The following is a 27,218-nucleotide window of genomic DNA, read 5'->3' on the forward strand; positions in this document are numbered from 1 at the left end:
CTGTTGTTCTCGGGCTTTCTGGAGTTTTTCAATCTGATCTTGTGCCTCCTTCAAGTCAGTTTTAAGCTTTTTCACTTCATCTTCTGATCTAGTAGCCTCCATCAGTTGTCCCATACAACTGACAATGGTATTCCAAGAAGAATGTATGAGGACTGAACATCTGTCTTTAATTGTGGCTGGATCAGAATCAGTAGGCTCATATATTGTCACTGGAGCCATGTAGGGTAAAGTTGCATAATCAGCTTTGCGTAGCAGAAGATGCCCTTTCAATTGATGAGTCTGCATTTGCTACAACTTGTCCTGTTTTACCAGTTGCAGAATGTGTTCAGTATTTGGAGTAGGAACTCCACCTAGCAGAGTCGAAGAAGCTGGACCTTTCCCTTTGTCCATGTGGCTCTTGCCTTTGTCCACTAACTGGTCTGCTAACTTCTCAGAAGTGGTTGGCTTGGCCTGATCTTTTCTAGAACCAGTAGCAACTGCACTTTGTGCTACTGACTGGCTAGGCACAGTCTTCTGAGCAGATTGTTGCTCTATCTGGCTTACTACAACTTTCTCAGTATTCACTGTCTTGACCTGACTTTCTATCTGTTTCAAAAACTCACTACTCTTTGTCAGTGTAGTCTTTGGCTTCTTTGAACTGCCAGCCTGTTCTGCAGTTTCTTTTCTTTTCAGGTCTGTTGAAGTAGTCTGACTGTCCGTTGCTTCGTCGTCTGAGGACAGTTCAATGTTCTTAGGCTCAAAAATTGGCTTCTCACTCTAAGTCTTTTTTACATGCTCATTAACATTTGCAGAAGTAGCCCAATACAGGAATTGCCAAACATACCAAGCTTTGTAAACATTTTGAGATTTTAGCTTGGCAGTTTGCTGGAGTACATTGTGCGAGAGAATTTGACAAAGGTTAATAGGAACCTGTGGATCCAATATCTTGGCCAACAGCATAGCAAAAAGTTTTTTGGATACATACGTTGGGTTGTTTTTAAGGCTTACTGCTTCAGCTACAAACCTGTAAGCAGTGGAAGCTTCCAGTCCTGCTACTGGAACTCCTTGACCACTTGCCTTGCGCTTACGTTTAGCCGCTTCATCCTCCTTCAGACCTATACTTATTTGCTGTGTAGTTGCCACAGATGGTTTGGGCTCGTTGGGCATTCTGAATGCAAAAGCTATGGTTTCTGGTGTCACCGACACCTTTCTAACATTTACCATGGCACTGCCATCTTCAGCGTCGAAAGAGTCAAGAACTTGCTTGATGATGTCTGCATCAAAAGCAATTCTTGTAGCTTGCAACACAACTCGGAGATCCCATAGTTGTAGCAGAGTCATTGCTTGGTCAGTGAATACATAACACTGGATTTTACTATACGGTATAATCGGAAGGCTTGCCTTTCCAACAACAACTATGGCCTGGATTTCCTCAAGAGACTCCTGCATATTCTCTGAGCGTTTCCTTCTACCCATACACTGTGAAGACGATGACGATGAAAGAGGCGAAGGAGAAGATGACTTACTTGTCGTGTCAAAGCCGTTTCCTGGTGTCGCTGGCAAGGCTAGCTGACAGTCAACTGTCTCTTCAAAGGTCGAGGTTTGTGGCTGTAGTGAAGAAACCTCGGAGCTTGGCGATGGCGAATGGTTAACAGGAGGAAAGCGTCGCGCAGGGGATTTATGAGGAAAAATGCTAACTCTCCTGACTGTTATACGTGTTCGCGCCATAAAAGCTCCACCACTCGCCGTTCCTAGACTTGTGTGCATCGCTGCTGTCGTGGCAGACATGCATTGGACAAGACTGCGACCCATCCTTGAAATAATTATTACTGGCATGCCATCTGACCGTTGGGCGCTTAAAAATTGGAAAGTGTGCCTCCACTGATACTGGACTGATTTCCAGTTTGGCTCGACCATACTGGTATTGATTCTAAGGTCAGCCAGATCTGGTTCTGAAATTAGAACTGGTTGCACATGAAAAAGTCCAAAAATTGTCTGATTCTAGTATCTCTTGATCAGTAAGTTCCAGTTCCTTAGTACCTTGTTCTTGCCCAGTTTCTCTAGCCTCTGAATAATAAAGCTTGATCTTTGCCCCATTATATACTCCTGGAAACAACAATCGAGATAAATCTTTCAGTCTGACTGTGCCATTGGAGAAGACCCAGTCTACCTCAAATGGTCCTGCCCAGGCAATCTTCAGGTTTGGCTTCTTTGGACCCAGTCTAGACTGATATAGAAGCACCAAATCTCCTTTCTGGAATTCCCAAACTTTAATTCGGCAATCATGCCAGTGCTTCCTTCGTTGTTGAACAATTTCTTGTTCCAACATAGCCCGTTGCCTGAGTTCATCTAATTGTATCAGTTCATCTAGCCATTTTTAAGATTATGGTTGAAGTCTAAGCCATACTTCACAGCCATTCTCAGACTTGGGATCACAAACTCCATAGGAACCACAACTTCAGTTTCATACACCATTCTAAATGGTGTCATTCCAGTAGTTACCTTATAAGCTGTCCTATAAGCCCATAGAGCAGTCTGAAGTTTCAAATCCCACTGGTCTGGTTTCTTTTGCACCACCTTAGTGAGAATAGTCTTTATGTCTTGTTGCTACTTTTAGCCTGTCCATTGCATCTGGGATAGTAAGGAGTAGATTTCCGATGCTTGACTGAAAGCATATCCAATAGGATTTCCATAGTGTTGTTGATAAAATGTGTTCCTTGATCGGTCACAATCTCTACTGGACATCCATATCGGCAGACAATATTCTCAAATAGAAACCTTGCAGTTGACTTGGCTGTGTTGTCAGGAAGAGCCTTAGCTTCAACCCACTTGGTTACATAACAAGTAGCCATTACTATGTACTTAAACTTCCTGGGAGTAACCTTCTTAAAAGGTCCCATAAAATCTAGTCCCCATTTCATGAATACTCCTAGTGGTTGTACTGGCATCAAGGGAGTCATATCTGCAGCTATTGGTTGACCCATTCTTTGGTATATGTCACAAGTTTTACAAAAACTTCTGACATCAACAATCAGTGTTTTCCACCACATACCAGCTTGCAGAATCTTCTTATAGGTTACTTCGTTGGAAAAGTGTCCACCAGATTCACATTATGCGCTTCTGAAATTACTTGCATTCTTCCTTCCATAGGGACACATCGTCGAAGTATACCATCAACACCCAGTCGATAAAGTAATCCTCCTATGATAGTAAATTTCAGGCTTTTTATGATCAGAGCTTTCTTCTGATTCTGCTTCCAATCCTCTGGAAAGGCACCTTGGGAAAGAAATTAATAAATATCATACCATTCAGGATCCACTGAGTCTTCTGCCTCTAACTGAAATAAATCAGCATCCACTGGTTCATCTCTCAAGGGTGATTTTGAATATCCTTTCGTACTTCTTGAAAGAAAATCAGCTCCACAATGGTTTCGGCCAGGCTTATGGAAAATTCTCAATTCAAATTCCATTAGGAACATCATCCATCTTATCAGCCTGCCTTGAATAATGACTTTATTAATCCTTCTTCCCATTTCCTTAACATCCCAAAAAATTTGCACCCCACAACCTTTCTCAGAAACAACTTCTCAGGAGCATAGTGCACTGCTCTGGCCACCAAATGCGATGTTGTAAAGCACGGCTCGGAGCCTGCAACCTTGACTACTTCCAAAAATATTTAACTTCATCATTTCTAATTAAAGCCATCATGTCGGTCCAGTTGCCCTTCTTCATATGAATCTGCAACCACCTAGAAGTAGAGATCACTCACTCCAAATGCACGTAACTCATGATGTATGGGTCCGATTCACAAGCTATAAAGCACGGCTAAAAGCACTCATTGAAAACCATCTTTTGCGGACTCAAACAACTCAAAAGTCAAGCCCAAAAAAACCAAGCCTTTGTAGATGAATTTTTACATGGTCACTCCCAAGACTCAAAACACTATGCACACATATATACATGAAGCTAGTTAGCAAGCTTTTTGGCATGATTTACTAGCTTTATGCTCATCCAAAAAATGCATGACATAGCTTGCCAAGCTTGCTAGATCATTCATGCCAAGCAGAGGTCTCTAGGGTGAACAATTGCTGTGGTTCATTCCCAAAAACCTCATTCACATTCTCAAACATTTTCACATTCTTTTCTTCCATTGATAACATCTCATCCGTCAATTGTCATCAAACGTGTCAGATACTTCTTCAACCTATAACCATTAACATTGTATTTGTGCTCTGCACCACTCAAATCTATCAGTTGATACGTTCCATTGTCAAATTTGTTTACAACAGTAAAAGGACCTTCCCACTTAATTTGAATTTTTTTCTGAAAAGTATTGTCCAACTTACTATTGTAACGCAACACAAGATCACCCTTTTCAATTCCCTTATCCTTCCCACATTCATTAGCCTTCATCTGAGCTTTCTTTGACACCTGTTCATAGTAACTCAAAGCTAAAACTCTGTCCAATTGCAAACATTGTAAATCCAACAACCTTTTCTGCCAACTATCTCTTTGCCATAAACCAAGTCGCAAGCAGAAAACCCTATGCTCATTTTGATAACAGTTCTATAGGACCATAATGCACAAGGCAACTCTAAATCCCAAGTTTTCCCATGTGTCTGGGTCATCTTTGTTAAGATTCTCACCAACTCTTCATTGAACCTTTCATTGAGACTATTGCATTGTGGATAATAAGAGAACTGTATCTGTGTTGTATATTGAGCTTTTTGCATAGGAAATCAAACATCTCTCCTCTAAATCCCGGTCTCCTATTGGAAAGTAGTTCCAATGGCACACCAAACCTGCAGCATATATGTTCATATACAAATTTTTCCATCTCCTTACTGGTAATCTGTTTGACAGCTTTACCTTCTACCCAACGTGATAAATAATCCATTGTTGTCAAAATGTAAGCATTTCTTTTAACAGTCATAAGTAGTGGTCCAATAGCATCAATACCCCATTATTCAAACACATCAAAAGCCAGAATTGTCTTTTGTAACTCAGGATTCAAAATTCTCTTCCCCATCTTTTGACAAGATAAACAAGTTTTGCACCAATGGTTAACATCCCGTTCAATACTTGGCCACACATAGCCTTCTTGCAAAATATTATGTAACATAATCTTCATGGCAAAATGGCGTCCGCAAGATCCCTCGTGATTTTCTTCCAAAATCTTATAGATTTATTCTTTCTAGGGCACACGACGCAATACTAAATCACTTCCCTTCATGTAAAGTACATCATCAAGTATTTTGTATTTCCTGGTTTTTCTCATAAAAGCATACTTTTTAGACAATTGTAGACCCTCAGGTAAAACACCTATCAACAAAAAGTCCACTTCCTTTGATAACACTTCCCTTCCATGATACAAAGGGGTATTAGCCTTCAACAGAAACACACAAGTGATCATTTCTTGAACAGTCTCTTGAACTTCTTCATTTTCAATATGCTGCAAACTCCATGCCTCAAACTTTTTGAGTAACAATTTCACCTTGAAGCAAAATATTTTTAGTTTAGGATTCTTATTTTTCCACACTCCTAATATGTGCTTCACAACCAACAAGGCATCTCCTTTGATTTATAGGCGTTTAATTCCCAACTGTAAATAGACGTGCAAGCCACCTTCAAGAGCCATGTACTCTGCTTCATTGTTACTTTTTGCATCAAATTTCAGCCCTTGTTTCCTTACAAGGTTTCCTTATGCATCATAAATGACAATCCCTCCAGAAGCAGCATCATGACTTCTTCGATAAGAGCCATCAAAATATAATAGTGAAGCATTGGATATGGCAAGAGTTTCCACTTTCTTCCTTTGTATCACCTCTTCCTTAACCAAAGCAGGAGTCTCTTTATAAGTGAGTAAATCTGCCAGAGTAGCCCGAGTACTCTCTTCCACTAAAAAAGTGAAATGAAACTCTTGCAGGTCAATAACCCATTTCATCAATGTCTTTGATATATTTAAGTTATTAAACAGCTGAGGAAGCGATAAATAACTAGTGAGAAAAGTGAAAGACTTTTGTAGCAAGTAATGTCTGAATTGTCTGCAAGCATAAACCATACTGGTCATCACCAATTCAATTACTGAGTAATCTCTTGCATGAGGAGTCTTCACACTATTGGCATAATGAGCAAGTTTCATATACTGAGATTCCTTCCCTCTTTGCAACAACATAGCTCCAATGGCATCATCTCCAATTGATGGGTTAACATAGAATTCATTTTCCTTAATCAGGAGCTTGCATAATAGGTAGTGTACTTAAAAATTCTTTGACTCTATCAAAAACATCTTCACAGTTATATGTCCACTTCAATGGATCATTCTTGGATGCTTGGTACAATGGATACAATAACCGTGATGCCAAAGGTATGAATCGAGACAGATATTTAACCTTCTGTATGAAAGTGGCCAATTGTCTTGTATCTTTTAGAGAATAAACAAACTTCCACTTTCTCTAGATATGCCTCAATCCCAGTTTTTGAAATTACATGTCCAAGAAGCTTCACTCTTGGCTGTGCCAAATGACATTTCTTAGGGTTTAACTGACCCATGCATTCACAATACCTTGCAAAAGTCATTTCAAGCTTCTGAACATGCTCTTTCCATGAACTATACACACAAAAATCACCTATAAATTCTTTGACAAACTTCCCAAGAAACAGGGTAAGGACCCAATCCACTCTTCTTTCAAAAGCTCCAGGCCTATTTGTTAACCCAAAAGGAAGGTAGCAAAAGCAGAAACAACCCCATGGAGTGATAAAAGTAGTTTTCTTTTGGTCTTCAAGGGAAAGGATAAGTTGGAAAAACCCTGAATAACCATCATAGACACTGTATCTTTCAAAGCCAACCACGTCATCCAAAAGTTAATCAATAAAAGGTAAGGGATAAGGATCTTTCTTGTTCACTACATTTAATGGTTTATAATCAATGCGGCAGGAGATAATGCTTATCTGATCATTTTGGGTAGGCCATGGCTTTTGGTGATAGGTGCTAAGCAGAATTGGGAGAGCAAAGTGTTCACCTTGCCTGACAGAGAGAAAGGGAGACAGATTGTGCTAGATTTGAAGACCAAGGAGAGGAGTTCCCGTCCTATGGCAGCTAAAGATGAGGATGACACGACAAGCTACGAGTATGAGACAGAGAAGACCTATGATGAAGGCTACACTAGCACAGAGGAAGAGGAGAGCAAGGATGACATGTTGAAGATAGATGCAGATTTATTTGGAGTCACCATAGACGACTCCACTCCTAAAGGAAAAGGTATGCAACCTCAAACTCATGGCTTAAGCATAGAGGAGGTTTCAAGCATGTTAAGGGAAAATTTGACCAAAGGTGAGAAGGAGAGTTATGTTCAATTGTGTGAGTCCTGTTGGGGTATAAAGCCCAATGTGGTCGCCCAGGTAAGTGGGCGGGCCGCCAGGTATGTACACATATTCTTTTCTAAAAACCTAATAAGAACTCACTATGCTCTACACATTACAGTAGAGCGATTTCACCATATCGTCGTGCTCTTCTTCTCGCACTCTCTCTCGCGTCACACTTCTGCTTGTACTCCTTCAACTGGTATCAGAGCTCAGATCGAGGCTCAGGGCAGCATTTGTAGGTAGCCAGAGTCACCTGCTCAGATTGGAGTGAGATTCGATAGGCGAAGACACGGCCCCAAATCTTGTGGGAGAGCTCTAAGGGCTTGGTGTTCTTAGAATTTCATTCTGAGGTCATCTCGACCACCGTTCGGCTTTGACAAAGTTCTGCGCAGGCCATTTTCGACTACGTGGTCTCAGCGGGTGCAGATCCGACTCTGCAAATTTGGGGTTTCGGCCTACGAACGACTGCAGGTGCTGAGGATATCGACACTCCCAGAGTGTTGATTTGTGGCTGTCTACACATCGAAGGACGGCTCACAGTTCTTGGAGGCGTGTCACATACGAAACGGGCGCATCTACACACAGACTGTAGGCGACATCCACTAGTTCATTAGGTAGCTTGTGTTTGCTGCTTGATATTCCAGATTTCATCCTGACATTTCAGGTACTTCCACATGGGATGTATTGTCAGAGATGATGTATATCTGTTGAGGGTTTGCTGGCTGTGAGTCACGCAGCAAACAACCGCAACAACGGTTACAGCATATAGTGGGAAATTTGTGGATGTATGACTTTGTGGGAAATATATGTATTGTCAGATTTACTGCAGCCTTTGTTGAGGGTCGAGTGAGGTTTTATTGAGTTGGGGGATTCTCGAATGTTGAGATCCTTTCGGTGATACAGGTCTTGGAGCGATCCCTCGAGCACCTTTAGATAGACAGCTCGGATGTATTGACTGTGAGTTAGACAGTTGGGATTGCATCTTTGCTTTACTGCCGTTGAGGCATTGTCACAGTCTATGCTTACAGGACAGTGACAGGACAATGAGAGACAGTACAGGTGCAGGACAGGTTTACCCACAGCTTACAGTGTTAGAGAGATAGTGGTTTTTTGAGTTGTTTTTTGGTTTGTTTTTGAGTACACCAGAGCCATTTTACAAAGGAGACTCTGCCGAAATTTATGCGGAATCTGAAGCTTTCTTGGTTCATTTGACAGGTTGATATTGGTTCAGAGGTCAGTTTACAGGGGAAACTCTGCCGAATTTTTCCCAGGAAAGTAAACTACTGTGAAGCGTAGCTATGGCTGGATCACAGGACACTGCTCTTTACAATATCAAGAAGCTGGATGGAACCAATTTCCCATTGTGGAAGAAGCAGATTTGGCACGTGTTGGTACAAAAGAAGCAGATAAAACCTATAAAGCTCAAGGGGATAAAACCAGAAGATATGGACGAAGATGAATGGAGCGAAATGGATGAATTGGCACTTTCTACCATTATGCTGACTTTGGCAGAAAGCGTTTACTTCAATGTAGCAGACGAGATGTCGGCTTATCAAGCATGGTTAAAGCTGAGTGATCTTTATGAGAAGCAGAGTGTAGCTTCATAGGTATACTGGCTTAAGAAGCTTGTTGACTTGAAGATGAAAGAAGGGACACCTATGTCCAATCATCTGAATGAATTCAACAAAATCTACAGTCAGTTGTCAGCTCAAGGTGTCAAGTTTGATGAACCTGTTAGAGCTATGTTCCTGTTGATCACATTGACAAAAAGTTGGGACACTTTTCACACAGCTTTGAGTAATTCTGCACCTCCAGATGGTCTGAACATAGCAGGTGTAGAAGGAAGTCTGCTTACTGAAGAAACCAATAGAAAGACAATGGACAAAGGCAAAGGAACAACCTTAGTTGTCAGGGGAAGGACCAAAGAAAAGTACAAAGGTGGAAAGAGGAATCAGTCTCGTAGCAAGTCCCGCAGTGCTAAAGGCAAGAGTGACATAGAATGCTACCATTGTGGCAAGAAGGGTCACATGAAAAGAGACTGTAGAGAATGGAAAGCAGAAAAAGGCAAAGAGAAAGCTGAAGACCATGGTGAGAAGAACAAGTCCTCAGTGAAGATTCAAGAAATAAATGTGACAAACACTGTTGCAGACAGTCTAGTGTCAGGAGACATCTACTTCTTGAAGAATACAATGGACTCAGCTCTTCTTACAGCATCTGATGGAAATGCACTGAGTGACTGGATTATAGACTCAGGGGCATCACTTCATGTGTCTCCAAACACGGAGTGGTTTACCTCTTATGTGACCACTAAAGATCATGTTCGGCTAGGCAATGGGCAGACATGTGAGATCTTAGGTGTTGGAGATGTTCAATTGAAGTTTCAGAATGGCTCTTCTTTCACGCTGAAGAATGTGAGACATGTTCCCGCAATTACAAAGAGCTTGATCAGCACAGGTTTACTTGATGATGCTGGCTACGTCACCACTTTTGGACAGAACTGTGGAAGATATCCAAGGGTTCTATGACAGTAGCACATGGAGTAAAGTCTGGAGGACTTTACATGATTTATGTATCAAATGTCTCTAAAAATGTAATCAATGTAACCGAGCAGCCGAACGTTTCTTTGTGGCATAGCCGGTTAGGACATATGTCCAAGAAGGGAATGGAAATCTTGTCTCGTTCTGGTTATTTGCCTGGCTTTTCATTTAATGATTTTGAATTCTGTGAACATTGTCTATATGGTAAGCAAACACAACAGCCACATAAGCATAGAAGCAGTAGAAGAGATACAGAGTTGGCACTTGTTCATAGTGATTTGTGTGGACCTATGCCTAACCTATCTCTAGGGGGAGCTTCTTACTTTATGACATTTATAGATGATTACTCGAGGAAAGTATGGGTTTACTTTCTCAAGCACAAGGATGAAGCGTTTAGTGTTTTCAAAACGTTTGTGACACTTGTGGAGAATCAGAGTGGCAAGAAGCTTAAATGCTTACGCACTGACAATGGTGGAGAGTATGCTTCAAAGGCCTTTCAGGACTTTTGTGAGTCAAAAGGTATAAAACGTGAACTTAATGCTCCTTACAATCCTCCTCAAAATGGTGTTGCTGAGAGGATGAATAGGACCATACAAGAGAAGGTCAGAAGTATGTTGTCTAATGCACAGCTGCCAAATGGGTTTTGGGCCGAAGCTGTATCAACAACTGTTCATCTTGTAAATAGATCTCCTAGCAAGGTTTTGCAGAATGATTCAGTCCCAGAGATGGTATGGTCAGGCAAAATGCCCTCATACAAGCATCTCAGAGCCTTTGGCTGTGAGGCATATACTCACATTCCAAAGGAATTTAGGAACAAACTTGAGCCAAAGAGTAGAAAGTGCATCTTTCTAGGCTATGGTAATTCTGGTGAGATGGGGTACAGACTTTGGGATACCGAATCCAGAAAGGTTGTCCACAGCAATGATGTTCACTTTAATGAATCCAAATATCATTCTAAACCAGAGAGGGTTGAGGAGATTAGAAGAGTTGTCTTCCAAGAAGATGGACCTGCACGTGCAAGACAAAATGTCAGGGCTCAAGAGGAGCAAGGACAGGATAGATTGTAACCACAGGTTGTGGCTGAGCCTGAGCCACCTATTTTGAGTAGATCTGGACGTATCACGCGATCTCCTGATCGGTTTGTTCCATCTATGAAGTATGTCATGTTGACTGATTGCAATGAGCCTTCATGTTACAAGGAAGCAGTGCAAATGAAGGACTCCTGGAATTGGCAACTGGCCATGCAGTCAGAGATGACAGCTCTGCATAAAAACCAGACATGGAAGCTAGTTAAATTACCACAAGGCAAAAAGGCTCTACCTTGTAAATGGGTTTACAGGTATAAGATCACCGCTCATGATAGTCAGCCAAAGTACAAAGCAAGGCTTGTTGCCAAGGGCTTTAAGCAAGAACAAGGCATTGACTTTGATGAAGTCTTCTCTCCGGTGGTCAAGATGACTACATTGAGATGCTTTCTTGCATTGGTTGCCATATTAGATTTGGTGTTGCACCAAATGGATGTCAAGACAGTGTTCTTGCATGGTGATTTAGATGTGGAAATTTACATGCAGCAGCCAGAAGGGTTGTTGAGAAAGGCAAGGAAGATTTGGTATGCCAGTTGTTAAAGAGTCTTTATGGCTTAAAACAATCACCGAGGGCATGGTACCATAAGTTCCACAAGTTTATGCTTTCTCAAGGCTACAAACGTAGTGAGTTCGATCACTGTCTATATACAAAGAAGGCTAAGGATGGCAGTTGGCTGATCCTTATTTTGTATGTGGATGACATGTTGATTGCTGGCAAGCACTTGGAAGAAATTTCAGCTTTGAAGTCAAAGATGGCAAAATCGTTTGACATGAAATACATGGGTGAGGCAAGTCATATACTTGGTATGCGCATTGAGAGAGACAGATCAAAGAAGTTAATTTGGTTATCTCAAACAGAGTATATTGACAAGGTTTTGCAACGTTTCAATATGGAGAAGGGAAAGGCATTGAGTGTTCCATTGCCACCATATGTGAAACTTAGCAAACAAGATTGTCCTGTGTTTGAGGAAGAACGGGCTGAAATGGATAAGATTCCATATGCGTCTACAGTGGGTAGTTTAATGTATGCAATGATTGCTACTCGCCCAGACATTGCATTTGCAGTGGGAGTAGTAAGTCGATACATGTCAAACCCAGGCAAGAAACATTGGGAGGCAGTGAAAGGAATATTGAGATACCTGAAAGCTACAAAGAGTATGCGTATATCCTATGGGAGTCAGGAGATAAGTGTAAAGGGTTTTACAGACTCATATTATGCAGGTGACTTAGAAAACCGAAGGTCTACGTCAGGGTATGTCTTTACATTGGCTGGTGGAGCAGTATCATGGCGTTCTAGATTACAAGATTGTGTTACTCAGTCTACTATAGAGGCTGAATATGTTGTAGCATCAGAGGCATGCAAAGAATCAATTTGGCTTAATCGACTAGTAATAGATTTGGGAATCAAAGAAGAGATGCCTGTGTTATATTGTGATAGTCAAAGTGCTATACAATTGGCTCGCAATCCAGTTTATCACTCAAAGACAAAGCATGTGGATGTGAAGTATCATTTCATCAGGGAAATGCTCGAGGATAAGCAACTTCAGCTTGTCAAAGTTCACACCATAGAAAATCCTGCTGATCTACTTACAAAAGGACTTCCCTCAGAGAGCTTTGCGCATTTTCGCAAGCAGTTAGGTGTAGGGTAGTACATCACTTCTCTACATCTCTTGTATATTAGCTTGTATAGTAGCTTCTCTCACACTTAAAGTACCACATTGGACTTTAAGTGGGAGGTTGTTGGGGTATAAAGCCCAATGTGGTCGCCCAGGTAAGTGGGCGGGCCGCCAGGTATGTACACATATTCTTTTGTAAAAACCTAATAAGAACTCACTATGCTCTACACATTACAGTAGAGCGATTTCACCATATCGTCGTGCTCTTCTTCTCGCACTCTCTCTCGCGTCACACTTCTGCTCGTACTCCTTCAAGTCCTATCCAAACCTATTTGTAACGGAATAGAAGCATTTGCGTGGAGCAAGAGGGGTAGAGCAAAAGATTGTTCTTAAGGAGGGACATAGTCCTAAAGAACATAAGCTGAGAAGACTAGGGGAAATCCAAAAGGAGGCCCTTTGGCAGGAGATCAATAAGTTGCTGGATGCAGGCATCATATATATTGTAAAAGAGTCAGAGTGGGTCTTACCAGTGGTTATAACCCCTAAGAAGAATGGGAAACAGAGACTGTGCATTGATTACAAGCCACTGAATGCGGCAACCAAGAGAAATCACTATTCGTTGCCATTTCAAGACGAGATCCTAAACCAGGTGGTTGGGCACGAAAAGATACTTGATTATGGATGGTTTCTTGGGGTACGTTCGGATAGGGATTGCACTCGAGGACCAACTAAAGACCACATTCATATCTCCATGGGGTTGTTTTGCTTACCGCAGAATGTCGTTCGGATTGGTGAATGCATATGCCACCTTTCAAGATTGCATGAACAGGGGGGTATTTGGTCCATACTTGGGCCGCTTTATCAGAGTTTTCATGGATAACATAGGTTGCTATAGGTCAAGATTGGAGCACCTATTGAAGCTGCAATCATGCTTTCAAAGGCTTGATGAAGAGGGAGGTCAACTGAAGTCCAAGAAGTGCAAGCTAGCACAACCTCAAGTGCAGCTGTTGGGTCATTTGGTATTGCAAAATGGTATAGAGGCTGATCCCGAGAAGGTGAAGGCGTTGGTGTTGATGGAGCCACCATAAGATGCTCAAGGTTTGGCTTCGTTTGTTCACAAGCTAAAGTATCTTTCATGCTTCTTTTGGATGTTGTCGCAATATGTACATCCTCTTCAAAAGAGAGCTCAACATGTGCACAGTTACGAGTGGGATGAGGAAGCTCAGGAAGCTTTTGACAGGGTCAAGGAAATTTTGTGTCAGCTTCCAGTGGTGTGTCCTCCCAATCAAGAGGATGACTTCTATGTGTCTATGACAGTGGGCACAATTGCTATTGGAGCGATTTTATTGCAAAAGGTAGGAAGGAGCTACATGTCGATATACTTTGAGAATAGGGTGATTAGCCTAGGAGAGGCTACCCACACCGAAGCAGAGCAGTGGGTGATGGCTCTGGTCTTCGCTTTTGCAGGAAGTTTAAGGTGCATTTAATTGTGTGAATTTTTTTTGTGTTGATAGCTAACAATCTATTGCTAGAGGTAGTGCTACATTTGAAGCCAAGAAGGAGGATTATGAAGTGGGTGTTGGAGCTGCAAGAGTTCGAGTTGGAGTGTGGTGATACACGACCCACACGGCAAAGCTATATTTTGAAGGCATATGATCTGGAGGATGTCCACACCAATAATGAGACAAAGTATCTCTCTGCATTTGGATTTGAAGCAGTGTATAGAGTTTGGCATTTCCAGGTTGGTGGTGAAGGGAGATGTGTTGCTAGTCATCAAGCAATTTGTTGGCCAATGGCAGGTAAAGCAGGATTCTTTGAAGCATTGATTATTTTCCATCAAGAAAATGCTAAAGTATTTTGAAGAGGTTCAATTCAAGCATGTGAGGAGAGAGCATAACCAAGAGGCGGATCAATTAGCAAGTAGCAAAGTGCAAGTGCATGTTGCTGGTCTATATGTGGCCCCAACCACTTATGCAGGCAGGGAGAATTTAAAGGAAATTGAAGAGTTTTTGAGTACAGGGTAGTGTCTAGGGGGTTTGTCCAAGTTGAAGAGGAGAAGAGTGGTCTAGAAGGCCCACAAATTTACACTCGTAGGTGAAGATCTCATGAACTATGGGCTTGACGGAGTGCTAAGAAGGGTGATGTACAAAGAAGAGATAAGTATAGTGCTAGAGCAATGCCATGAAGAAAGTGGACATTAGGGCAAAGATCAGGTTTTGTTTCGAGTGCTGAGAGCATGCTTTTGGTGGCCTTCCATTGTGAAGGATGTGCATTACTGGTGCAAGACATGCCACGAGTGTCAGACTATAGGTGAAATATGTTTGGTAGCGGAGTGACAAGGTGTCATCATCGCACAAAGTGCTTTCAAAAAGTGGGGTCTCGATGCCATAGGTCCTCTCCCAAAGTCTACAAGTGGTAAGAAGCACGTGGTGATAGCCATTGACTACCTTACAAGGGGGGTCGAGGCAAAGGCTGTGAAGGAAGTAAATGCTAATGTGGTAGCTCAGTTTGTGTTCGATAACATCTATAGCCGGTTTGGTGTTCCATGGGTGCTAGTTTTTGATAGGGGTCAGGGGTGTAAAAGCAAGCTCATGCGTGCATTAATGGGAAAGTTGAAGATTCAGCATCGGTTTTCCTCACCCTATCACCCCCAATGCAATGATCTAGTCGAGAGTGATAATGGGCAAAAATCAAAATGTTAACAAATTACGTGTATAAACAGGAAACTGAGTGGGAAACAAATCTAGAGAAGTTTTTGTGGGTGTATAGACGTCCTATAAAGTAACTACAAATTTCACTCCATTCGAGCTAGTCTATGGTAAGGAGACTGTATTGCCAATGCATGCACAATTGGGTGCTTTAAAAGGTATGTGGCATGTCAATGCCACTCAACAAGGAGTTCTACATGATCGGATAGCTAGTTTGGAGGCTTTGCGATGGACAGAAAGGTAGCATCAGACTACTATGTGAAGCAAAGAGAGAGGTGAGTTGCCAAGTTCAATCAGAACCTCCCAGACATTAAGAGGATAGAGGAAGGAGAGTTGGTCATGAAATACGAAATTTACCTAGATTTCATGTTCCAAAAGAAGTTCAAGAAGAAGTGGACAGGTCCATATAAAGTGCAGAAGGCCTTTTCGAATGGGACCTAACAGTTGGTGAGAGCAAATGGCAAACTTCTTAGGAACAGGGTGAACGATGTGCGGCTCCAATTGTATTTTGAGAGGGATTTAGTGCTTGAGGTGCATCAAATTGTAGTGAAGAGGGGGGGCAACCCACCTAAAGCATATGGTGTGCGAGAAAAGGCGAAGCTTTTGTACATAGTCTGTACATAGGGTTGTGATTTTGCAAGTGCTTTCAATTGTTGCAAGTTTCCAAAGTTCTATAAATATGCTTTTGGTCGAACATAAATGTTCGACGAGGAGGCTGGGAAATGATGGTGCAGCCAAAGTTGATCCAAGATGGAAAGTGATCTATGCCAGGCAAAGGCTACAGGCAGGTGCAGTGCAGAAGGCTAGGGCAGGTACGAAGGTCTTGGGTGGCCGAAGGCTAGTGGAAATGTATGCTTGATGCGGCTTTTTAGGCCAAAAGAGCTAAAGTATGGTCCAGATGACATGACATATCAAGGTGCCCAAAGTGCCAAGTGAGTGCTCTAAAATGTAGTGTTTGATGTTCTCTAGAAGCCGGTCCAAACGGCTCGTCAAACGCAGCCCCGGTGTGCAAGATACTAAAGTTCAAAGTTTGAAGGTGTTGCAGATCCCCGATGGGTAGAGCAGCTAGGGACAGATGTCCCGAATAGATATCAGCAAATACATGTGTAAAGCTCAAATTATGGAGCATGCCTATCTTCTCAGATTGGGAATTAGAGCTCGGAATAGCAAGTTATGGCCATTAGAAGCTTTTTCGGGGGCCAGTTATGGACCAAGTCGACCGCATCACAGGATGCACCATCTGGTATCTTTTTGGCTTCAACCAGGCCCTGGAAGGTGGAGGACATCATGTGAGGATAGCACAAATCGACGGCCCGTCAATTGGATGCTCGGTCAACGAGATACAACGAGTTGAAACTGGCGACAGATGCTAGACAGAAAGATGCAGATAATTTTCTCGCTTTTGGGTGGCCTCAGATAGCAAGCTTAGAGGAGTCAGAAGACGGTGAGGTTTGCACGTCTTAGGGGCGACACGGTGAAGATGCAGCACGGCTTGGCGGCTCGAGCTTCCGACCAATCGGGCAAGATATGGAAGCCGGCGGAAGAAGGCCCAAAAAGAAGGTTTTATATATACATTTTTGGAGGGTTTTTGTGGGCTTGAGGGACCATGGAGCCAATGGCGGTCACGTGGCCCAACAAAATTATCCCACATGCGGGGGTGTGTGCACGAGAGGAGAGAGTATATGGGCCAGGGCGGACCACCCTTTTGAAGCATAAGGAGAAAGGGGGGTGGGGGGGGAGAACCCCTCTCATGGTGTGGCACCTTGGCAAGAGCCGCTCGTGGCACTGTGTGTGCGCACGATGGTGGAACATTTGGCGGTTTTGGAGGTGGGAAATTGCGCCCGGCGGTAGCCGACAATCATTGGTTGAAAGTGGGCGGCTAGCCAACGGCCGCGGCTGATGATGTGGCATGGAGCCCGAGATGGGCTGGGTTCCCACGTTCCCGTTGGCACCCCCTTATTTTGACTGTAGAGGCAACGCAACCCCCCCCCCCCCAACCCCCACTAGTGACCTCGCTAGTGCCTTGGGGTAGGGAAGGTTTCATATGAGAAAGAGGGAGAATGGCCGGGCAGAGCAATAGAGCCGAGCCGAGTCCAAAGGAGGAGGGGTGGTTCCCATATATATATATATAAAATATATATATGGGGGGGGGGGGAGAGAGAGAGAGAGAGAGAGAGAGAGAGAGAGAGAGAGAGAGAGAGAGAGAGAGAGAGAGAGAGAGAGAGAGAGAGAGGAAGTGTGTTCAAAGCTTTCCCAGAGGGTCGCCCAAGGGTACAAAGGATAGGCGGACCCATTCCAAAGCCAAGTGGGAGCAGCTATGCAATCCGAGTATAAGTCAATTTTAGCCAATGAGACTTGGGAATTGACAAAGTTACCAGAGGGTAAACATGCATTCCCTTGAAAATGGATGTACAAGAAGAAGTACACGGAAAAAGATCCCAAGCCTAAGTATAAGGCTAGATTGGTTGCTAAAGGTTTCAAGCAAAAGAAACGCATAAATTTTGATGATATTTTTTCTCCAGCGGTCAAGATGAATATAATACATCTTGTGCTTGGTTTAGTAGCCATTAAGGGCAAGGAATTGGTCCATATGGATGTGAAGCTGGTGTTTCTTCATGGGGATCTTGAATAAGATGTCTACATGAAGCAACCAAAATTAAGATCAAGCGTGAGGAACCAACAAGGGCAGAATTGGTGTGTAGACTAAAGAAATCTTTGTATGGACTAGTGCAAGGCTCAAGACAATGGTGCGTTAAGTTTGATAAGTACATTTAATTCCAAGGTTATGTACGGAGCTAAGAGGATCACTACTTATACACAAGGAGGTTGAACAATGGTTCCTTCATCATTCTGATCTTGTACGTGGATGATATGATTATAGCCAGGAAGTCCAAAGATGAGATTTCACTTCTCAAGAATGCCTTGACCAAGCAGCTTTCCATGAAAGAGTTGGGTGATGCACATCATTTTCTTGGTATGCGTATAAAGAGAGATCATAAGCGTGGAACACTTGAACTATCATAGGAAGAGTATATTCGCAAGGTATTGCAATGTAAAACACACACACTTTGGAGAAGACAAAGGAAGCTCAAGGTACAAAATAGAGAGTGTATTAGTTAGCGTGCAATGGAAAGATAGATAGACCTAGAATGATGGGCGTATATGCAATGCACGGGGGAAAAAACCTCCTAGTGGGGGGAAAAAATGCCCCAACGGTCCTAAGTGTGTTGACACACATCACTACCACATGTATATGGTAACGAGTCCCCCCTGAAGTGATGCGGTGAACGAGAGCTGGCACATGAGTAAAGGGAAGTGCCATGCCCTGAGGACATGATCAGTCCACAAAGGGGAGTAAGCTTTGCAGAAAGCTTTGAACTTCTCATGAGACAATGCCTTGGTGAAAAGAGTTGCAAGGTTGTTCTGTGTTAGCACATAAGCCAAGTTGATCTCTCCTGCTAAGAGCCTGTCCCTGACATAGTGGTAATGCCCCTCAATGTGCTTTGTGCGAGCATGAAAAACGGGGTTCCTTGCACAACTGCCAATGGGCTCTGACTACCAGTGTAGATAGTGTTGGTAGTGTCCTTTCCAACACCCAAATAAGCCATAAGGCGTTTGAGCCATACACACTCAACCGTAGATGTGAAGAATGCCCTGTACTCATCCTCACAACTAGAAGTGTCCACAGTAGGTTTCTTCTTGCTCAACCATGATATACATGAAATACTAAGCATGAAACAAAAACCACTTGTGTACACTTGCATGTCAAAACAACCAGCCCAATATGAGTCCAAAAAAGCATGTAAGTCTGGCGACAATGATCCCTCCTTGTGATAAAACAAGCCAAGATGAAAGTGCCACTCAAGTAGTGGAAAATACTCTTGAAAGCCTACCAATGCTTAGACCCTAGGCTATGCATAAATATGTTGACCTTTGAGACTGCAAATTGAATATCCGGCCTCATGTTGCATACATAAATGAGACATGCAACAATAGTTTGGTAAATAGTGACATCTTCAGGATCATCAGCACCATGAAGACTCAATTTCAAACCTGTTTCCATGGGAGTGGAAATAGGTTTGCAATCCTCAAGTCCAAACTTACATGGCAATGTCTCCATGTAACTTTTTGACACAAGGAAATACCACCATCTTACTGCTTAAACTGTATACCCAAGTAATGATGCAACAATCCCAAATATTTCAGCTTGAAATTAGCATTCAAATCAGCCTTAAATTTAGCAATATGTCTCTCATTTGGTCCAGTGACCAACAAATCATCCACGTAGAGAACCACAATGAGAAGTCCATCACCCTCACGCTTTACATACAATGTGATTTTTGTTGAAGTGTTACAAAAGCCTCGTTTGACCAAATGAGTGTCAGCATTTTCATACCAAGCACGAGGAGATTGCTTCAACCCATACAAAGCTTTGTTACATTTGCATACTTTATCCTCTTGTCCTTTCTTGACAAACTGCGAGGCTGCGTTACATAAACTTCCTCAAATATGTCACCATTCAAGAAAGAAATAATAATGTTTGATTGATGTACATCCCAACCAAAATGAGCTGGCAATGCACATAGAAAATGCACAGTAGTCATACAACAAGTGGGAGCAAAAGTCTCTTCATAATCTATGCCTTTTTTTGTGCATAATCCTTTGCAACAAGTCAAGCCTTATAGTGATCAATCTCACTGTACGGCTTGCTATTCAACTTGTAAACCCACTTTGTACCAATGGCCTTTTTTCCAGGAGGCAAATCACATAAAGTCCATGTGTCATTTTTTTATAAGTGCATCATATTTATTCTGATTGCATGGCAACCACCCAATTTTTTGAATCCTGTGCTTCATCAAAAGATAGAGGTTTCTCAACATCATGTAAGCTAGACACAACTAAAGCATAACAATCTAGTGCATAAGATGCATGGTGAGAGCCTCTGAGCAAGTACGACTAGACAAAGGTACATCCAATTTATTGTCATGCAATGTATGCACCAACCATTTTGGCATACCTCTAGCCTGCTCATTTTCAACCCTTTTCTCATCAAGTACATCATGTACATCTGTATTAGTAATAGGCCGATCTGTAACATTTTCAAAAGCCCCCATAGGCTGTTTACAGTTGACTCATTGGAATTTACATTTGAACTTCCACCACTAAAAAGAGGTAACAAAGTGTCATAAATGTCATGTGAGCTTACATTACTGTTTCTAGTACATGACGGTGACGAAGGAAATTTGGAATGGCGGCCTCTACACCAAAACAAACTCCATTGCGCTACAAGGGAAATGAGATAAGGGCACCACCTAGTCTTGGAAGCGTGGGCTAGGACCGCTACACAAAGAGAGAGAGAGAGAGAGAGAGAGAGAGAGAGAGAGAGAGAGAGATCACTATGAATGAAGCATTAACCTTAGTGTGTGTACAAGGAATGGATGACTTCAAACACTCCCAACACAAATAGTCATGTAGATTACCAAACAACCACTCAAGGATTAGCCAAGATCACATCAAGCACTTTCACACACATATAAAAGATTTCTCTTAATTAACATAAGTAAGAGGAGGAGAGGTTACTAGCATGAAACAATTTGCACTCTAGAATGTGCAAGAATAGAGTGAATGAATGAGCTTATGGGCTCATGGTGAGTGATACAAAGACTCAATGGGGCTGAGGGAGGCTTGAAATTACAAAGGGGAAGGCCTCTTTATATAGGAAAGGGAGTGATTAGGAGTGAGGTTAAGATCCAAGTGTAATTTGTACAAATGAAGCTTGATTAGGGACATTCAACCAATGAAGAAGCTCCTTCCAAGTGATTTGTTGACCAATTAGCTCCATCATCACTTGTGTTGTCTTCACTCCTTTCTCCATAGCTTGAGTCCAAGAGCTTCCTTATTTTAAAATGTAAAGAATCTACATAAAATAAATACATATCTAGTAATAATAAAAAGGGGTTGAATGAGAACTTATGAATTACAACAAGATTAAGCATGACTTGAGAGGTGATTAGAAGAGGAATTTTGGTGGGTTTTTGAGCTTGAGAGAGAGGAGGAAGGAGAGGAGGGTGAGAAGACTAATGGCTGATTTTAGAGAAGGTCTCAATGTGGAAAAGGAAGGGTGTGTGTGTGTAAAGGTAGGGGGGGTGGTCTCCACCACAGTTGAAAAAATTGGCGTCCGCCATTTTGGCCATATCTCCTAGACCGTAGATGCAAAAATTATAAAAAAAATATGGCTAGAATCTACAACTCATCAGCTACAACTTTGATGAAGACAACTTTTCTTGGATCGGAGTGGAAGTATTTTTTAAAAATTCAGCAAAATCATGTGTCTGGTCCTTCCTTTACCAAGTCTTGCATTTGGGTCCCATTTGTTTGAATCATCATATGGCTCCAAAGCCATGATGATATGAGCCACTCATGACCCTTGAATCATGGGTGCATGGCTCCACAACCACATCATATCTTTTCTTTTCACATTTACATATTTTCCCTTCCCTTTACCACTAGGTTCTCCCTCTACCTTTCACCTCCGGTGAACTAGTCAAGAAAAAATTCCTATCAAATCATTTTTTTTTAATTTTTCCAAGAGGTTGTTCTCACTCTTTCTTTTATTGTAAACCTCTAGAAGAAAGGAAAACCAACAAAATATGATAAACAAAAATTTGTGATAGGCTCGGATCAACGGCAAGGGTTGAATAGAATCTTCCACAAACACAACATCCCGTGAAACCAGAATACACTTTGTGGATGATACAATCTGTAACCTTTTCTTTCAGCACTATAACCAGCAAAAATACATTTGACAGCCATATCATCCAATTTTTTGTGTTGTGTTTGTGGCACCAAAGTATATGACAAACAACCAAAAATATGCATGTGCTCAATAGAAGGCTTTCTATCATGCCATGCTTCATATGGAGTCATAGATTGCAAAGATTTTATAGGACACTTGTTAAGTACATAAGTGGCACACATGATGGCCTCAAGCCAAAACAAATGCGGCAAAGCTTAACTTTTGACCATACATCGTCCCATTTTTGTAAGTGACATGTTTTTCCTCTCAGCAACACCATTTTACTGAGGCATATAAGGTAATGTACATTGGTGTTTTATCCCACGACTAGCAAGAAACGCATTAAATTCATGAGACATATACTCCCCCCTAGATCGGGATGGAGGGTGCCCATAGTACATTTTGAGACATTTTCAGTCATAGCCAAAAAATTATTTGAAGCACATAAATACTTTGGTTTTCGCTTTAAGAGGATATACCCATGCGTGCCTGGAGTAATCTTCAATTAAGTCACGAAGTAAAGGTAATTCCGCAAGGACGGAGTTTGCATGGACCCACAAACATCACTATGCACAAGCTGCAACCTACAGGTGGCCCTAGCTGAACCAACCTTTGGAAACTTAGAATGCTACACCTTACCCGAAATACAACCTTCATAGAAGCAACCATATCAGATTTCTGCAAATGTAGCAAACTGGCAAAATTCAGATGACCAAAACATGAATGCCAAAATTTTGCATCTGAAATATCTTTGAATCCACATTTGCATTTGCAAAATAGTGATGCAATGCTAGATGATTTTTTGTAGTTTTTTGGACGCCTCGATTGGGTGGCTTGTAGTAGTCAAAGTGGAGTGGAAATGGTGGAGCTTGAGGCTGGCAATACGAGGTTTCAAGTCAACATTCGAAGTCCTACCAGGGGGTTGGTTTTGAGCCGGTTTGATTGCATTGAGAAATGTGCCATCATTTGTTTCTTGAAGCTCAATGGGATTTGCAAAGGTGGTGGATATTGTATGAAGCTAGCAGAGGAGCATGATATTACGATGAAGTTTGAGCCAATCGATAGTGGTGCAATGCCAGATGATTTTTTGTAGTTTTTGGTTGGATCAATTAGGTGGCTTGTAGAAGTAGAAGTGCAATGAAAATGGTGGATCTTGAGGCCTACAATACGAGCTTTCAAGTGGTTTTGAAGGCTTGATAATAGGAGCCCTGAGTAGAAGTGGTCAAAGCAGTTTAAAGGAGGAAGAAAAGACGAATTTTTGGTGTGTTTTGAAGCTTTTAGGGGAGTTTGGAGACCCCAAAGGGCAAGCCTTTTGGAGCCTTCACGTGTCCAAAAGATATCCCACATGTAGTGTCTGACACAAGGAGCATGGGGTATATGTAAAACAACGTGAGCTCGGAATAGGCATTGGAAGTGGATAGTGGAACTCCTTGCGAGCTATGGTGATGGTGCACACTCATGGGAATTGTTTGCATGGTACTGCTGGGCATTGGTGGCATCATTGTTTGTCATGGCGATGGCCTTTGACAATGTTTTTGAACGTTGTGCTACCCTTTGGATCCCTATTTTACCTCCTTTGGATCCCTACTTTACCTCCTATGGGTGGCCGGTCTGCTAGCTTAACCAATATTCTAGCTTTTTCTCCCCTGGCACGATTAGTTTAACATGAGAAATTCATTTAGGAGAATTAGATATTAGTTATTATGACAATGCTATTCTCCAAGCCTGTTGACTTTTGATCAATAGACACAAACTAAGAGCAACGTGCAACAAACTGAGAGTGCTTGTACCTGAAAGAGACGACAATGACTATGTGCCGATGATATACTTGGCCACAAAAGTGTCAAGTGCAATCTCACAATGTATGCCATCCACCTCTTTAACATACCACCCTCTACCACGACGCTTTTCACAGAAGCAAGAATCTAGAGATGTACATACCAGTATAGTCTTCACGACATGTATGTGAGAGGTGTGGAAAAGCTCCACAAATAAACTTATAGGACAAAAATTAGCAATCTTCACCAATTTTGTGGGTACAAAGTTTTGGAGGACCTCTGCACATCCCTAAATAGCTTGCTTCTCAGAGAGCTTTACTCATTGTCCAATCCATAAAGCTCCAATTGGTAGGGAGAGGGACCTTAACCAACGTACCTTTTTGATTTCTCTTGTTGAGCTCATAGAAGTGCTCATAGAAGAAAATGCCCTCAAGGCTCTTGCTAGATCTTCCAACATGTTTTAAAACACCAATGTGAGTGTGGATTATACATATGTGTCCTATAATACACTCCACTGGCTCCCATTCCTCGTACAAAGAAGGATAGACATCTACAAGTGCAAAACCAAAAATAAGAGACCATTTCAAAAAGAGAAAAAAGTACTAGACCAGAAAGGTGTGAAAGGAAGACTAAAAAAGGAAGGCTAAGAAAGCACTTACAATTGCATCGAGGGTGATGCACCATTGAGACATTTTTGCCATTCGCAATCACATCAGAGTGAGTGTAGAAATGATGAACTAAAACCTCATTCATAGTCTTCTTGCGGATCTCCACTTTGAAATCTAGCACTGTATGCTTTCCATGCGGAACAAAATAGATTTGGTTTAGAGGATCTTTTCCTCCTTCTTGGCTGCATAAGAACCCAAGAACATTCTCATATTGTCTGCTCTTGCCATTGACTATCTGTAATGATGGAGTTTGAGATGGAAATAGAGCAGATGTTGCTGCTTGGCCTCCTTGGTAGACTAATGGTGAGGCTAGTTGGGGAGAGAGTACAACAACCCCTAGAACTTTTAGGGTGGGAAGAAGAAGAAGAAGAAGCCATGGTTCTTTCTGAGTGGAAGAAGAAAGCCTGAACTTACTTGTAATGGAGGGAGGATCATTTTTGAATGCCTCTTTAATGGAGGAATAGATTTTTGTGGTGGGGGTATGATAGATTTTTGTAGCTGTTGATAGCCGTTTTTCGGCTCTCCGTAATTTCCATAGTGAGTTAACCCACCCTACCAAAATCATCCAAACACTGTGGCTATCCCTACCATTTCACTGTATATAGGTGTGTGTGAGCTAGGGGACTTTTCCCATATCTTCTTAAAAACCCTTAATTAGCTAGTCACTGGGCTAGTTGAGCCAAAAAATTTTAAAAAATAAAAATTATAAGTATATTATAGCCCATTCGTGTGTAAATATTTCATTGTATATAGGGCCTAAATAAAAGGATTTTTCATAATTATTTTGGTATTTATTTAAATATTTCTACCTATGGTGTGTTATTTTGGTATTTTGGTATTTATTTAAATATTTCTACCTATGGTGTGTTATTTATGCTATGTACATTGACTCACCATTACCATATTTTTTCTTACCATTTTGCATACTCTTTATTCCATATAAAAATAATTTCATGCAAGCTTCTCTTATTTTTGGTGTAACTCCATATAAAAAAAAACTAGTTTATTTATGTGTATATTTTTTCACTATTGTGAATTTTCCTTCCTACATCTATTCTCTTTTACTCTCATAAATTAGAACACCAAAAATATTCATCTTTTTATGGTAGACTTATAATGAGAGAGATTTATTTTGACCCCTTTATATTTTTTCCACCTATATTATTTATATTTGACATGTACATATTTTTTTAGACCCCTCAATATTTGATTTTGTTAGTTGTACTATTCACTTATATCATGATCTCAACAATATCTTCAATTATAGACCTACCAAATAAAGGTCAAGGGTATGCGGAATGCATGCATGCACCATGGGGAGCTCACTCTTGGAGGTATTCAAAAGAATCATCCAAAGAAGGCCCTCACAAGGACCTTGTGCAGTGGAAAAAACAGTCGGTGTTTTTGAATTTTTAAAGATCACATGCTCCCCGAATTTGAAAAGGCGATACAAACAAAAGTTGTAGCTCGTAAGCTGAACTTTCACCTCAAATTTTTTCATATTTTTTTGAGCTACGAGTTGTGAGCTATGATTTTATTGGTGGACCCCAGTTTGCCCATGCTATGCAGCCACACTCTCTCTTCCACTTTATCATTTTCCTCTTTCATACACACTCCTCCCTCTCCTTCCCACTCCCAAACCTGCAACTCCCATGTCCTAATTCACCCTCTTCACCATTGCCACATCTCTCACACCTCCATAGCCGTCATCCTCTATTTTTACACCCTATGTGTCCCCCTTTCTCTCTACATATATGTCCATATTACCATACTCCCTTCAGCTTTGTAAAGAACTTCAAAAAATCAGCAAAAATCCAAGGATAACCTCTGCAAATGAAGGCTTTTATCATTAATTTTCCAAGGTTTGAAGATAACATAGCTTCATCGACACTCGTTGCTTCGCCATGCTGACCGCTTCTTCTACCGGTGCTGTAAAGAGGTGAATGTCAACTTCTCCAAGCTTCAACCTTGCTTTACAAGCTTATCCCTTCTCTAACTTTTCTCATCATATATCTCACCATTTGGTGAATGATTTTGTAAATATTTTTTAGTGATAATTACTAACTACTAACCACTAACCTTATTGTAAAATGCACCCTCTACTAGAGTAGGCACTCCCAAATTATTCACTCAATCCTCTCTCCTTTCATGCTCAATAATTCTCTTCCCTTGAGCCCACATCAATGTGACTCAAAGGACAAGAGACCCACCCTCATTAAAAATAATAAAAATATGCATAATCTTTTATTCCTTCAAATAAAATTGATTAGGCCTAATCCAAATCGGGGCTTCTAAAACCTATAAATAGAGCCCTTCTCTCCCTTGTAAATCATCACATGATCACACTACACCACACCATTCTCAACACATAACACACCACTCTTCAAGCCTAGTTGTGTAGAGTGTGTGCATCGTGAGTGCTCTATTCCATGATTACACATAGGTGCATGGAGAAGCTTGAAGTTAGTTATGCCATCTAGAGGAGTGGAGTGTATGCCATACTCTTCACCACACTTGTAGCCTACTCTTGTGCATAAATAAGATTTATAGTTTTGGGTGCAATTGTATGCTGTAACTACGACTCTTCTCTCCAAATTGACTTGATAAGTTGGCTAATCAGGTGGTTGAAGGTATATTGTCCTTGAAGTTTTTTGTGCCATTTCATGCTTGGTGGTTTGAGGGCTTGT

At 41.6% G+C, this 27,218-nt stretch overlaps 1 pseudogene; it reads right to left on the minus strand.

The window, feature by feature from the left end:
• Nucleotides 1-288: 288 nt before the first annotated feature.
• LOC147421997 (uncharacterized) overlaps nt 289-27,218 on the minus strand; it is a 37,932-nt pseudogene continuing 11,002 nt past the window's right edge.

Source organism: Adiantum capillus-veneris, chromosome 27, assembly GCF_014529385.1.
Source record: "Adiantum capillus-veneris isolate H3 chromosome 27, ASM1452938v2, whole genome shotgun sequence".
In the NCBI taxonomy this organism is placed as follows: domain Eukaryota; kingdom Viridiplantae; phylum Streptophyta; class Polypodiopsida; order Polypodiales; family Pteridaceae; genus Adiantum; species Adiantum capillus-veneris.